A 12383-nucleotide genomic window follows, 5' to 3' on the forward strand; every position below is an offset into this window, starting at 1 on the left:
AGTTTTCAATAAAGGATTTTAGGGGAGGGTAAGTGCCATATTTCGAACATTAGTGATAAGTACATTTCTTTTATCTTTGTTATCCCATCTGCAAAGCAAATTGTTAATAATATTCAAAAGGGACTTATAAACTCAAGTTTTCCCCCCTCATTTGAGTCACAAATTCTATTTTAAAGATCTCTTTCCCACTTCCCACCTTTGAGATGTGTGCTTTGCTCCCAGGTGTATTAGTTATGCTATGTGTCTGTTTAATGTACAATGTGTTCATTGTTCATTTCCTCAGGGAAATCAAGAAACAACAACTAAATGAACTAAACTTAAATTTACCTCATACTGAACAAGTGGCCTCACTTCCAAGGCCACTGTATGTGGTAAAATTATTGACTTCCAGAAAGTATCTTTGAATTTAAATTTAATCTTTAAAGAATCTAGCAACACTGACCTAATAATGAATATAATAACTCTTGGGAAAAGAATATAAGAATAGAGTCAAATAAATACAAGCAAGTCACTTGGTTATATACTACATGATAAGGTACATATTTCCCAAACTCCTTAACTCCAGATTCTGAGCTTGAACTGAGCATGGTCTATAACTTATGCTTCCCATTTATCATGTCTTGATGAGCTATATCACTAATTCTGACATAAAACAATAGTATAATCAGAATTTAGTTCAAAGATTTTTTGGTATGGCAGTTAGCCTGAAATTCTTGCTAATTTGCACAGTTCCATAAAAATGATTAGTAGGGGAATCAAAGAAGCTGCCAAAAACATTATTTCTAGGTGTCCTTCAATTTGCTCTCCATGCTGGTTCTTGCTGAAAATTTTCTTTGTGCAAATCTCAATAGTTTTAGGTAAAAATGATCACCTATTATGTAAGTTAATCAAAAACACATTCTCCATTTGTTTAAAGCTAACACTTAATTTGTGTTCATTAAATTCCCATAGTAACATGTAATTTAATTTACATATTTTAATCACACCCTGATAATTTAAACATTTGATCAGTTTTATATAGTATTGTAGGGTATAATGACTTACAGTTTGAGGGTTCAATCCCTAGTCAGGGCACCTATGGGAGGCATAACCATCTATGTTTCTCTCTCACATCAATGTTTCTCTCTCCCTCTTTCTCTTTTCCTCTCTCTAAAATCAATAAACATATATTCTCAGGTAAAGATTAAAAAAAGAATTCCAATATTCCAGCATAATACTTTGTGTTCATGATAATAAACTTTCCAGAGCTTATTTTCCACGGAAGTCAGTAGATAGCAAGTGCACCAGGCTCAACAAAAGTGTCTTGTAGAGTTGCTAAGAAGTTATTTCTTTCCTATACCAGTGCATAACTTCCTCAGTCTTCGTTTTTCAGATGTGCAATATTCTTATTCATCTTCTAATTATATTGAGACAGAATTTATGGATTCTGCAAGGTTTAGGATTAGAAAGAACTTTAAATATCATTCTTTAGCTACTTGTCTCGATAACATTTCCACTATGTGATTAACCTCCATAGACTTGAACACCCCAGTATTAGAGAACTTGATACCTTCATGAACAGCTCATTCCACCTTTAGCCAGTTCTGGATGCTATAAAACCCTCCTGTAGAGCCAAAATCTGTAGGCTCCACCATTCATTCCAGTTTTATTCTCTTGTGCCCGTAGTTTCCTTCAGTTCACAATATTTGTTGAATGCCTAGTTTGTGTCAGACACTGTGTCAGGCACTGAGAAAACAAACACAAATAATATATGCATGCTGATTAAATCTCTTTTCCATAAGAAAGACCATAAAATATTTAAAGTCAGCTAACATGTGTCCCAAAGTATTGTCTTCCAGATGATATGAAACTATAGGTCATCATAGAACATGATTCAAGCCCCTACTGACTTGAGCATTCTTATGGATGAACTCTACTTAATTACTTTATTCTTTTTTTTAAATATATTTTTATTGATTTTTTACAGAGAGGAAGGGAGAGGGATAGAGAGTTAGAAACATCGATGAGAGAGAAACATCGATCAGCTGTTTATACCACAACCAAGGTACAAAGCCTTGACCAGAATTGAACCTGGGACCCTTCAGTCCACAGGCTGACAATCTATCCACTGAGCCAAACCAGTTAGGGCTACTTTATTCTTAAAAGATGTTACTGAAAGCCTAATTATAGCCTGACCCTTTCTATGAAAGTTGAAAAAGCCCAAGATAAAATTAAGTTTCCTGGTAATTACATCACACTAAGAACTTGTTGATCCTGGTGCCAACAAAAATCCACCAAATGTTTCCTTATTCTGTGACTGAAATTTGTAGAGGAGTTTGGTACCCAATGTTCAGCATCTCACAAGTATTACTATTAATTTTCACCCTGGTCAGTACAAACTGTCATGATATCTTCATATGATGGGTCAATTTGGTAAAATACCTTCTATATTTATTTCAGGCAACTGAGTAATTCAGGTTTTAGCAGTCCTAACTTTCTTGACCTTTCATTCTAACCTCTTTTGTGCCAACAATTAAGAGTTATCATTGTTGTTTACGTTCTTTATGCCCAGTATTAGGATAGAGGAGAACATAGGAGATGAAGAAAAGTATATGACTAAATCCTTGCCCTTGAGATAATTATAATTTTGTTGAGGAGGAAGTTTTTCCAAAAAGAAAATAAGAAATTAGATAGCAATGCACGATAGTGAACCTCATTTAAAATAATGTAATGAGATTGACTTACAGACCAGGAAAGCTAAGCTCATTACTCTAGAGATGACTCTCAAACAAGCAAATATTTTGTTTCATGGTACAAGCCATAATTATTACAGGAATGTGAAGTAGAGGTCTAAGTTGTCTGAAAGAGTAGACATAAGAGGTAGCAAGTCTTTAGCTAGGAATGAAAGAAAAATCACTGTTGCTCTGATCTTTCAATCTAGTATAATGTAAACAAAAGGCCCTAATAGCCATCTTTCTCATCAGATGCTGGAAGGATGAAATGCATGCCCATAATATAAGATGCATTCATTATAGCATAAATGTGCTCCATGACAACACAAGTTTCTCTAAGGTAGCTTCTAGCTCTTTCTCCTCCTTGGTGAGACTGCTGGATTCCATGTTCTTCCCTACTCAAACCTACACACACACATGCACACACACACACATACACACACAAATAAATATTTGATTACTAGAAACCACAGCTATGAGAATGAATGTCATATACAATTAAGTTAATCCAATAACATTAGTTTAACAAAAAATAAGCACATATTTTAAGCCTTGATTTACCTTTTTACTTTGAGAAGTGGCACAGAATAAGTCCATGGGACCTTTCAAATCATCCCAAAAGGTTTTCAGTTTCTTTTTCCTCCAATTGATCAAGGTTACAAAGAAACAGAGTTGGTTATTGTTTTTTGCTAAAACGGGGATCTTTCCAAACAGAAGTTGCACTCAGAGACTGGCATGATGAGAGACTGCCCCCTGCCTTCCTACACAGCACATAGAGTTCAATTGCTTTGTTTTTCAGTAAGAATAGTCCTACTAACTTTGAAAAGACTTCGTGTATAATAAACCATCTATATTTAAGATTCCTCCACCTCCAATGCAATGCCTTCAGAACTGTAAAAGAGAAATTTGCTTTATAAAATACTAGAAAAGTTATCTTTTGGTATGTCATGTCTCAATGAGGAATATTATAGATATGATCCTGAGTTTTTCTGGTTAAGCAAAATTATGAAATGATGAAAATATCACTTGATTTTACAAAAAGAAAACAACCTCTGGTTATCAGGGTCTGCTTTAAAATAATAAAAAAAAAAGACATGGAATGCTTATCAAAATTCCTTGCATTTATGTCCTGTGGTAAACAAGGGGAGGAAAAAACTGCCGGTAGAATTTTGGTGTGGCTTCTTTTGCTCTGCAAAAATATCTGCCTTGGAGTATTTTTCTAGAACCTGGTAACTCATTTTTAAATCAGTCTATAATCTTTTAGTGTTTCTTAAAAATAGAGCTCTCTGAGAACTAAACTTTTCCACTGGACTCCTATTATTTATAAGGAAGTTCCCAAAGTCTTAAATGATGAGGAACTTTTCCTACTTAGCAATATTTTTTAAACTTCCTTCCGGAGTTTTTAAATCTGTAGTTTTGGAAAGGTACTATTTGAGGTAGGGGGAAAGCCCCCTGGTATGAAAGTGGCAAAGGGATATCTACATTCTTAGAAAACTCGGGGAGTTTTTGGAAATGGAGTTCCCCGGGGTGCTGGGGATTTGCACCAAACCCAAGGATTCTACAGTAAATGACTCCTCTTCCCAGGTGCAACCTCCATAGACCTGAGGAAGGGCAGGAAAAGCCAGGAAAACGTTGGGCTGATTCCTCTGGACACATTAAGCAGGGAGTGACAGAAAAACCTCTCTGGAGACTACAGAGCGAGCCAGCATGTACTTATTTTGAGTTTGCTAGCATGATTTTAAAAGTGCGCCCTAAATTTCTACCTACAGATATACCTCAGGCTAGTGTTGCCAAAATTTCCAAAGCCCGTCGGGTCCTCCAGTCCTCCAAAGCCCGTAGGGTCAAGCCGCCGCATAGGGAACCCAAAACGGCCTTATGCGCCCCCAGTGCTGGGAAAGGGGAGCCCGCGCTCCTGGCCGAACCTGGTGCCCCGAACCCTGCCTAGTCCCCGGCTCTGGCTCATCGGCCCGGGTTCCCGGCCACTGGGCGAGCGCCGCTCGAAGGCGCACTTGCCTGCTTGTGTCTTCCCCGAATTCGGAACCCGGGGCGCACTGCAGCCTTCTCTCTGCAGCTCAGGGAACCTTCCCAATCCCCTAGCGGGCTTCACCCCGGTTCTTTTGGGCACTTTTGCCTTTCCTTGGGAGAAGGGGAGGACAGCCTAACAAGCGAAATATGTAGCAGTAATAGTAATAATTATCATTGTAATGATTACTATCACTTTTATTATCATCGCCATCACCCTATCCTCATTGTGGTTATTATGGTCAGTAGCTCTAAGCCGGTTCCCCAGGAGGCTGTGAGAGTGCAAAGGTCCCCGGCTTCTGAGGATGCTACCTCAGGCTCTGGGCTCCGCAGAGTCCATTTTGCCTTAGAGAATACATCCCAGGGATTTATATTTACATTTTAAAAAGCAAAGCCAATGTCTCAGCCTCCAACAAAAGAGATACAAGTCCCGCAAGTAAAACCAGGACGCAGTATCCCGCGCTTACGGAGAAAGGACATTGAGGATTTTTTTAAAGTAGAGTGCTTAATTATTTTAAAAAAGACGTACGTTTTCTCTTCAATATTTATAAAGAACTGTTCGCTAACCGAGCATTTCTAAAGATGCGCGCCGTGTGCAGTTCGTGGACTTGGCAGGGCTGTCGCCGCCACCTGTGCAGCATCGCACAGTAGCATTCAACAGATGCTTTGATAAAACTGCGATGGGCTTTTGCTCTGCGAAACAGAACTCTGGTTTGGACAGTTAGGTTCGCTGCCGAATTAAATTTCAAAACCGGCTAAGTGTCTGAGTTCAGTGGGGATGGAGGGAATCGAGGATTGGAAATAGACCGAAAAGTTCCTTCCACACATCGAGAAATCGAGGCACAGAGAAAAGTAACACAGAAGAAGGAAGGACTGGATCCTTATTATTGCTCCTATTTCCTTCCCCATCCTTCACTTTTGGAGCTACTGAGACAACCCCCACCCCCACGCCGAGCGGTGCGCTCCCTTCCCCTCAGCTCTCTATGGGGTTCTCTGCACGGTTCCCCTAGCATCTTCCAGATAATTGTAGCTCTGCCTTCCGGTGCCAAGTAGCTGAACCAAGTCTCCATCTCCATCTTCCACCCAGCTACCTCGGCCTGACAGGGAGCCAGTCCCATTCTCCCACCCGGGGCCCTAGCTACAGTGCTGCGGAGCCCACTCCCATTACATCTTAGGAGAAAACTGCTCAGCCACATTCTTGGTAGGAGAAGGAACCAAGACCAAAGTATTAAGCTTGGTTTTGGTGCCTCGGAGGCGTCTTGGCCAAGGTGATCCCAACTGCCCTTGTCTTCGAGGGCAACCAGGACACCTCAGGCACCTGCCAGGCTCAGGGGAGTCCCTGGGAAGAGGTCCGCTTGCCAGGTTGCAGCTCAGCCTCCTGTGCATTAGCTGCCAAAAGGGAACTGTTATGGTTTGCCCCTTATCCCTCTGCCTTGACCAGGCACTGCAGTCCTCGCAGCTGCTGGTTAACCAATTGGCTGTGCCCCGGCTCTGTGCTAGAGAAATATGGTCAGCCCTGCCTCAGAAAGCCTCAGAAGCTGCCTTAGGGGTGTCATTCTAAGCACTCAGCGGGAGTCCAGTAGGGTCAAGAAGGGAGCTAAATTGTGCCCTCTTGAGCCAAGAATTCCAGGGCTTTCCTTATGTACTCCTCTGCATTTGGTGCTGGGGGCAAGGGTGGGATCACCCTTTGCACACTAAATGCATTTGACCCCGTGGGTGCCTCAGTTCCTCTTCTTGGGGGAAAAGGGACAGGAGACCCTCGGAGGGAGTTTTCAACCTTGGTGAAACTTCTAAGATTTGAGAAGTGTTTGTTGAACTGAGATGTTCAGAGGACTGTGTGTTGGGGGAGAGGTATTCTTTGAATTTTTAAGGGTGCATTCCTGAGACAGCCCCCCACCATGACTGACCCAAGTTCCCCCCAGTCTCCAGGCCTCAGGAATCACGTCAATCACTGCAGCCACCGCCACCACCGTGGGGTCTCGCGCCCCCTACCAGCAGACTCGAGTTGCACTGAAAGCGGGGTCAACACAGGCCGGGGCCAGGGTAATTCTGAACGCTGATTGGCCGCTCTTGGCTCCGCCCCTCATCCCTCTTTTGGCCCAAGAGCCCAGTGCAGTTTCACCAGCCCTGGGTAGGCGCTCTGGTGCTCGCCGAGGACGTTCCTTCCTCGGGTGCACTAGGCTTGCCTTTGGAGCAGCTACACGGAGCCTGCTCCATCGGCTTGCTTGCCTCTCACCTGCAATTGCATCTGAACTTTCCTTACCTCTTCTTGAGATCCTTGTCGTTGGAGTCGTCGAGATCGACGTGGTGCTCGCGTGGTGGTCTTCGTCCGCTTAGAATAGTGTAGTTAGTTAGGGGCCATCGAAGAAGAAAGAAGAAGCGATTAGCGCAGAGATGCTGGAGGCGATCAGTTACTATGCCAGAGTGAGATAGGAGCAAGAAGAGCCAAACCTATTGGGGCAGCACGGTCGCCCTGAGGAGGTTGACTCGCCGGCGCTTCCAGTCGTGCCGAGCTCCCTCCGTTCCTTTGCCGAGGCGCGAGATTGCGGCGCGCAGCGCAGCGCAGGACTGCCACGGGCTCCGCTGGGCGATTGCAGCCGAGTCCGTTTCTCGTCTAGCTGCCGCCGCGGCGACTGCTGCCTTGTCTTCCTCCCGGACGCTTGTGGTAAGTTGCCACCCCGGGCGGCATTGCTAGCGGTAACCTTAACGGTTTAGGAGAGGATAGTGGGGGACGTGGGGGAGAGGGGAGACAGGTCCCGGCTGGTTGCAGCCTGCAGGACCGCACTGGCCTGGGCAGGAGGTGGTGGTAGGGGTTTGGGGAGTGGGGAGGGGGTGAGTAGGGCGGGACTCTGAGAGCGCAGATGGCGGAGAGACGGGGGTCTCTGGGAGAAGAGAAGGGTTTAGGTTCCATGGGAGGGGCATCAGAGTCTCCAAGGAGGTTTGGGATTGGGGACGGAACTGAAGGCGCAGGGAAGAGGCGGGGATCTCGGAACCTGACTCCGGAAAGCGGAGAGAGAAATGGAAGGCGTGTAGGGGTCTCAAGAAGTAAGCTAGGGGAGAGGAAGATTGAATGTGGGTGTCTGAACAAAGGTTCGGGTTGCGGGTGGTGCACCTGAATTGGGGGTACGGGCTACTGTTTTTAAGAAATCTTATCTCGGGCAAGTGAGAGGGGGGCAAGGCTTGGGACAGTGGAAACAGAGGGGGGCGAAGGATCCTCTATTATTATTCTCATTGAAAAATGACCCTACTTTTCGGAGGGTCTCAGTGAACACCGGTAACTCCCGGGAGATAAACACTGCGGATCTGTGTCTTGGTTTAACAGCTGTTGGCTGAATTTGAACAACGCTGCTGACGGTCACGTAAGTTTAAGAGGAAAGTATAAGGGCACACAGCGAACCTTTTTATTAGCTTACCTAAGTCACTTGGTGACCGTTTTATATTTTGAAAGGGATTCTTGCTGAGGCTTCTCCAACGCTGCCTTTTATTTCCTGTTCCTTACTCAGCTTAACCCGACAGGCTTAACATTTTACCTCGGAATTGCTAAACATGAGAACAGGTTGCCATTCCTGACGCCACATAAAGTTCGTCATTGCAAAACGTGTCTATGTGTCTGTTTCTTTTCTGCGCCGTGCCCTTTCCTTCGCTTCCTGTAGGGTAATATGAGCCCTGAGGCAAAAAAAAATATTTTGTATTGTGTTCGAGACCCCTTTATTTTAAGCGACAGCTCTCCTCCACTCAAATTCAGCGGGCGAGATTTGGCACTTAGAGAATATCTACTTTGGTTGAGAATCACTGCCAGCATCGCAGCTTCTTCATTAATATTTAGCATCACAAGGAAGCCTCTGACTACTGAGCTGCTAAGTACATATGCCCCTCACCATGTAGCTTTCAGGCAAGCTACTCCAGGGAACCTCCCTCTAAGAAGACATAGCATTGAGCTAAAATGATTGGAATTAGGGGGGACGCTGCACAGTGAGTAACCCCTGAGCTCCCCAGTTTGCAGACATTTGTGACCTCACACACACACACACACACACACACACACACACACACACACACACACAGTGGTGCAAAAGGACATCTGGATTCCAGAATTTAAATTTTGATTAAGAAGATTACATATCAGCCACTCTGACCATCAAAAATACGAACACCGTAGAAGCAAGGTGACTGTAGTTGACTACATATGTGTAGCCACAATGAAAAAGGCTAACTGACAAGCCCCACAGGAAAAAAAAAAAGATTTCTACTATGATCATTGCATTTCTTTTTCAGTATTTAATACTGACTATCACTCTTTTGGAAGAGTATAATTTATTTGCACCATGATACCTTGATCTTTGGGAGTCATCTACCACCACCCCCCCCCGCCCCAGGGTGGGAGGAATGAAATATTTTTTCTATATTTTGGGGAAGTAGGTTATATAATATTTAATTATTTTTTTCATTACTTAAAGATGTTCTTCTGATCACCCAGAGGATGAAATAAACTATTTGTTTTATCCATACGATTTCTTTTCTAATAGCTTTTATCATCTACAGCAACAAGCCCAACGCAAGTCCTGAAATTTGGAAGGTGGGTAAGGCTTTTGATTGCAATGTCAAGGTAGGATTTGGGGTGCTTAAGCCAACACTGACAGTGTTTTTCTACCTGCGTAATCTAGAGAGAGTTTTTAACCCTTCCTATGCTTTCTTGGGAAGTCTAAAATTAGAGCTGCCATGGATGATGGTGATGACTTTTTCAAATAATAACATGACAGGCTTTGGTGCAGTATGAATTCATGGGAAGAGAGGTGAGAACTGACATTTTTGCAAACCTACTGAATGTCAGGCGTGGAGCCAAGAGCTTTACATATATACATTATTTCACAAGGTCTTCAAAGCAAGCCTATGAAGAGGAAACTATTGTTGCTATTTTACTGATGCCATTGGATTCTTTTCTTTTTATTTTTCAAGGTATTCTTCTAGATTAAGGCAGTGGAATAAGAAATATTTCTTTGTGCTTTTAAGTCTATCTGAAATGAACATGTTTGTTTCTTTAACAATGAAAGTAAAATCTAAAAAACTCAACATCTCTTATATAATGTTAGGTTAATCCACTAAGGGTTTAAGCAACATGGGCATCTCACCCACAGTGGTTTACAGATAGATTTCTCCTCTGGAAAACAAATTCTAAAATCCTGTTAGATTTGCAGGATTATCACTACTGTTTGGAATTTAATTATTTAGGAATATTTCTGCATTTAGCTGGTAAATACCTTAATAATAATCTGAAGCCTGCATCATACCTCAATTATTTTACTGTTCCATTTATTTCCTTCAAGTAAGAATTATTTCTCCTCAACTAAGGGGATCACAAAAATTAAAACAAAATGTGAAGGAGAGCATATCAGTAATCAACATTAAGTATTCTAAGGCCTGAGATTGAAGAAGGTGGCTGCTCTCTGATCCTGCTACCAAATAAAGTCACAAATTATAATGGCTCCAGAAGCTTCAGACTAATTGGCCAGAGTCATTAAAGAACTTCTTACCACGTTACCTTCAGAGCCATGGAATACTTCACAAAATGAGAATGTACAGCGTTTGTATTGAGATTATATTAATAGAGTATCTGGTAAAACTTAGTGTTGTTTAGCAGAAGAAATAGTAAACTATGTCCCACTAATGGCCTGGATAGCCATGAGAAAACTGTGAAAACTTGACCATACTTTGGGGTTAATAATATTATACTATTGTACTAAAACAATACATTAATATGTTATGTTAATACAATATATTACCCTCATTTGATTGTTGTAAAGCACTCGAACAGCAAGCATTTTAGAAACTTAAAATTAGTGCACAAAACCCTATTTATTATTAGTAGTAAATATTCATTTGTCACTGTTTCAGGATACCTGTGTTATTTCATCTACAACTTATATACTATTGAATCTCAGGGGAAAAAGTCAATCACCAGTTTAATAAGTGTTACATCAATCAATCGCTCCATCACTGCCTTTATTCAAAACATTTTAAGGCTTCCTCATATATGACATTGTTGCAAAGTAATCTCCATTTTAGAAAAATAACATTAAAACCAACCAAGAGGTTAAGCTGCACTGTTAGTTAGCTGGTCACTAGCAAATTTAATACTAGTGCTCACATGCAGCAACTCTTTTGGCAGTCACTTCTGACATTTTAATGCACAAATGATATAGTGAAAACAGGATTTCAAATAAAAGGCACATGAGCTGGAATCTTAATTATGTTTTTGTCTCCCTATACCCAACATCTCTACTTCATCTTGTCTATTCCTCCTTTCCTCCTTTCAGCTATGTTTAAGGCTGTGCCATGTAGAGTTTACTAAGATACTTGCTTATTACATTTACATGTAGTTGACATTTAATAAAGTCAATCTTGTTCATTAAGGTTAACCTTACTCATAGATGACCACTTACATGGTCTAATTTCAGAAGCACTAGAAAGGCCTTTTGGTCCCCAAACTAGTAGCCTCCATGGTTTTCCACAGCACTTGACTTTCATTATTCAGGAATTTTCTCCTTTAATCTTATTCATTGTCTTCTTTAAATACAAATATCCATTTAGAGGGATAACATTATCACCTTTTTTCACTGAACACTATCTTCATCCCCTTGCCTTTACCACAACTTGGATTTCTCCTACTAGTATTACTCCTACAGAAGCTTTTCTACTCCCTCACAGATCTATCAAGTGGAGAAAAATCAATTCTTTTATCTCTCCCCACTTCATTAATTTTATTGCTCCTCCATATGTAAGGGTTTAAAGTTATTGTTGAAACGCTCCTAGTTCCTTTTTTTTTTTAACTTCTAACACCCTAGAATATGTATCTTCTACTTTCATTTAAGCAATCCTTTATTTAAGCTTATACCATTTCAACCTCTCTTGTCTCTGCTGCTTACATTTTCATTAAACTTTTTGGCACATGGCTCTTTCTTACTGTCCACTTTTAATCTTGCCATTCTCTGGAGACTTCAATATCTATGAAGATTGCCAAATAACAGTCTAGCCTCATCATTTCTTGACCTCTTGTGCTCAGCTTGAGGCCCATGAGCACATATAAAATGCATCAATTTTGCCGAAACCGGTTTGGCTCAGTGGATAGAGCGTCGGCCTGCGGACTCAAGGGTCCCAGGTTCGATTCCGGTCAGGGGCATGTGCCTTGGTTGCGGGCACATCCCCAGTGGGGGGTGTGCAAGAGGCAGCTGATCGATGTTTCTCTCTCATCGATGTTTCTAAGTCTCTGTCCCTCTCTCTTCCTCTCTGTAAAAAATCAATAAAATATATTAAAAAAAATGCATCAATTTCTAAAATCTGAAGTTCAGAAACACTCCCCTCAGATTATGACATTCCATACCCCTCTCCCCCTTTTACCTCTGCTTCCCTTGGACCTGCAATATACTAGAGAGTAGGGACCCTCATCAAGATTATCTGGGCCAGCCACGACCAGTTTGGCTCAGTGGATAGAGTGTCGGCCTGCAGACTGAAGGGTCCCGGGTTCGATTCCGGTCAAGGGCATGTACCTTGGTTGTGGGCACATCCCCGGTGGGGGGTGTGCAGGAGGCAGCTGGTCTGTTTCTTTCTCATCGATGTTTTTAGCTCTCTATCCCTCTCCCTTCCTCTCTGTAA

This window comes from Eptesicus fuscus, chromosome 1 (genome assembly GCF_027574615.1).
Source record: "Eptesicus fuscus isolate TK198812 chromosome 1, DD_ASM_mEF_20220401, whole genome shotgun sequence".
Classification (NCBI taxonomy): domain Eukaryota; kingdom Metazoa; phylum Chordata; class Mammalia; order Chiroptera; family Vespertilionidae; genus Eptesicus; species Eptesicus fuscus.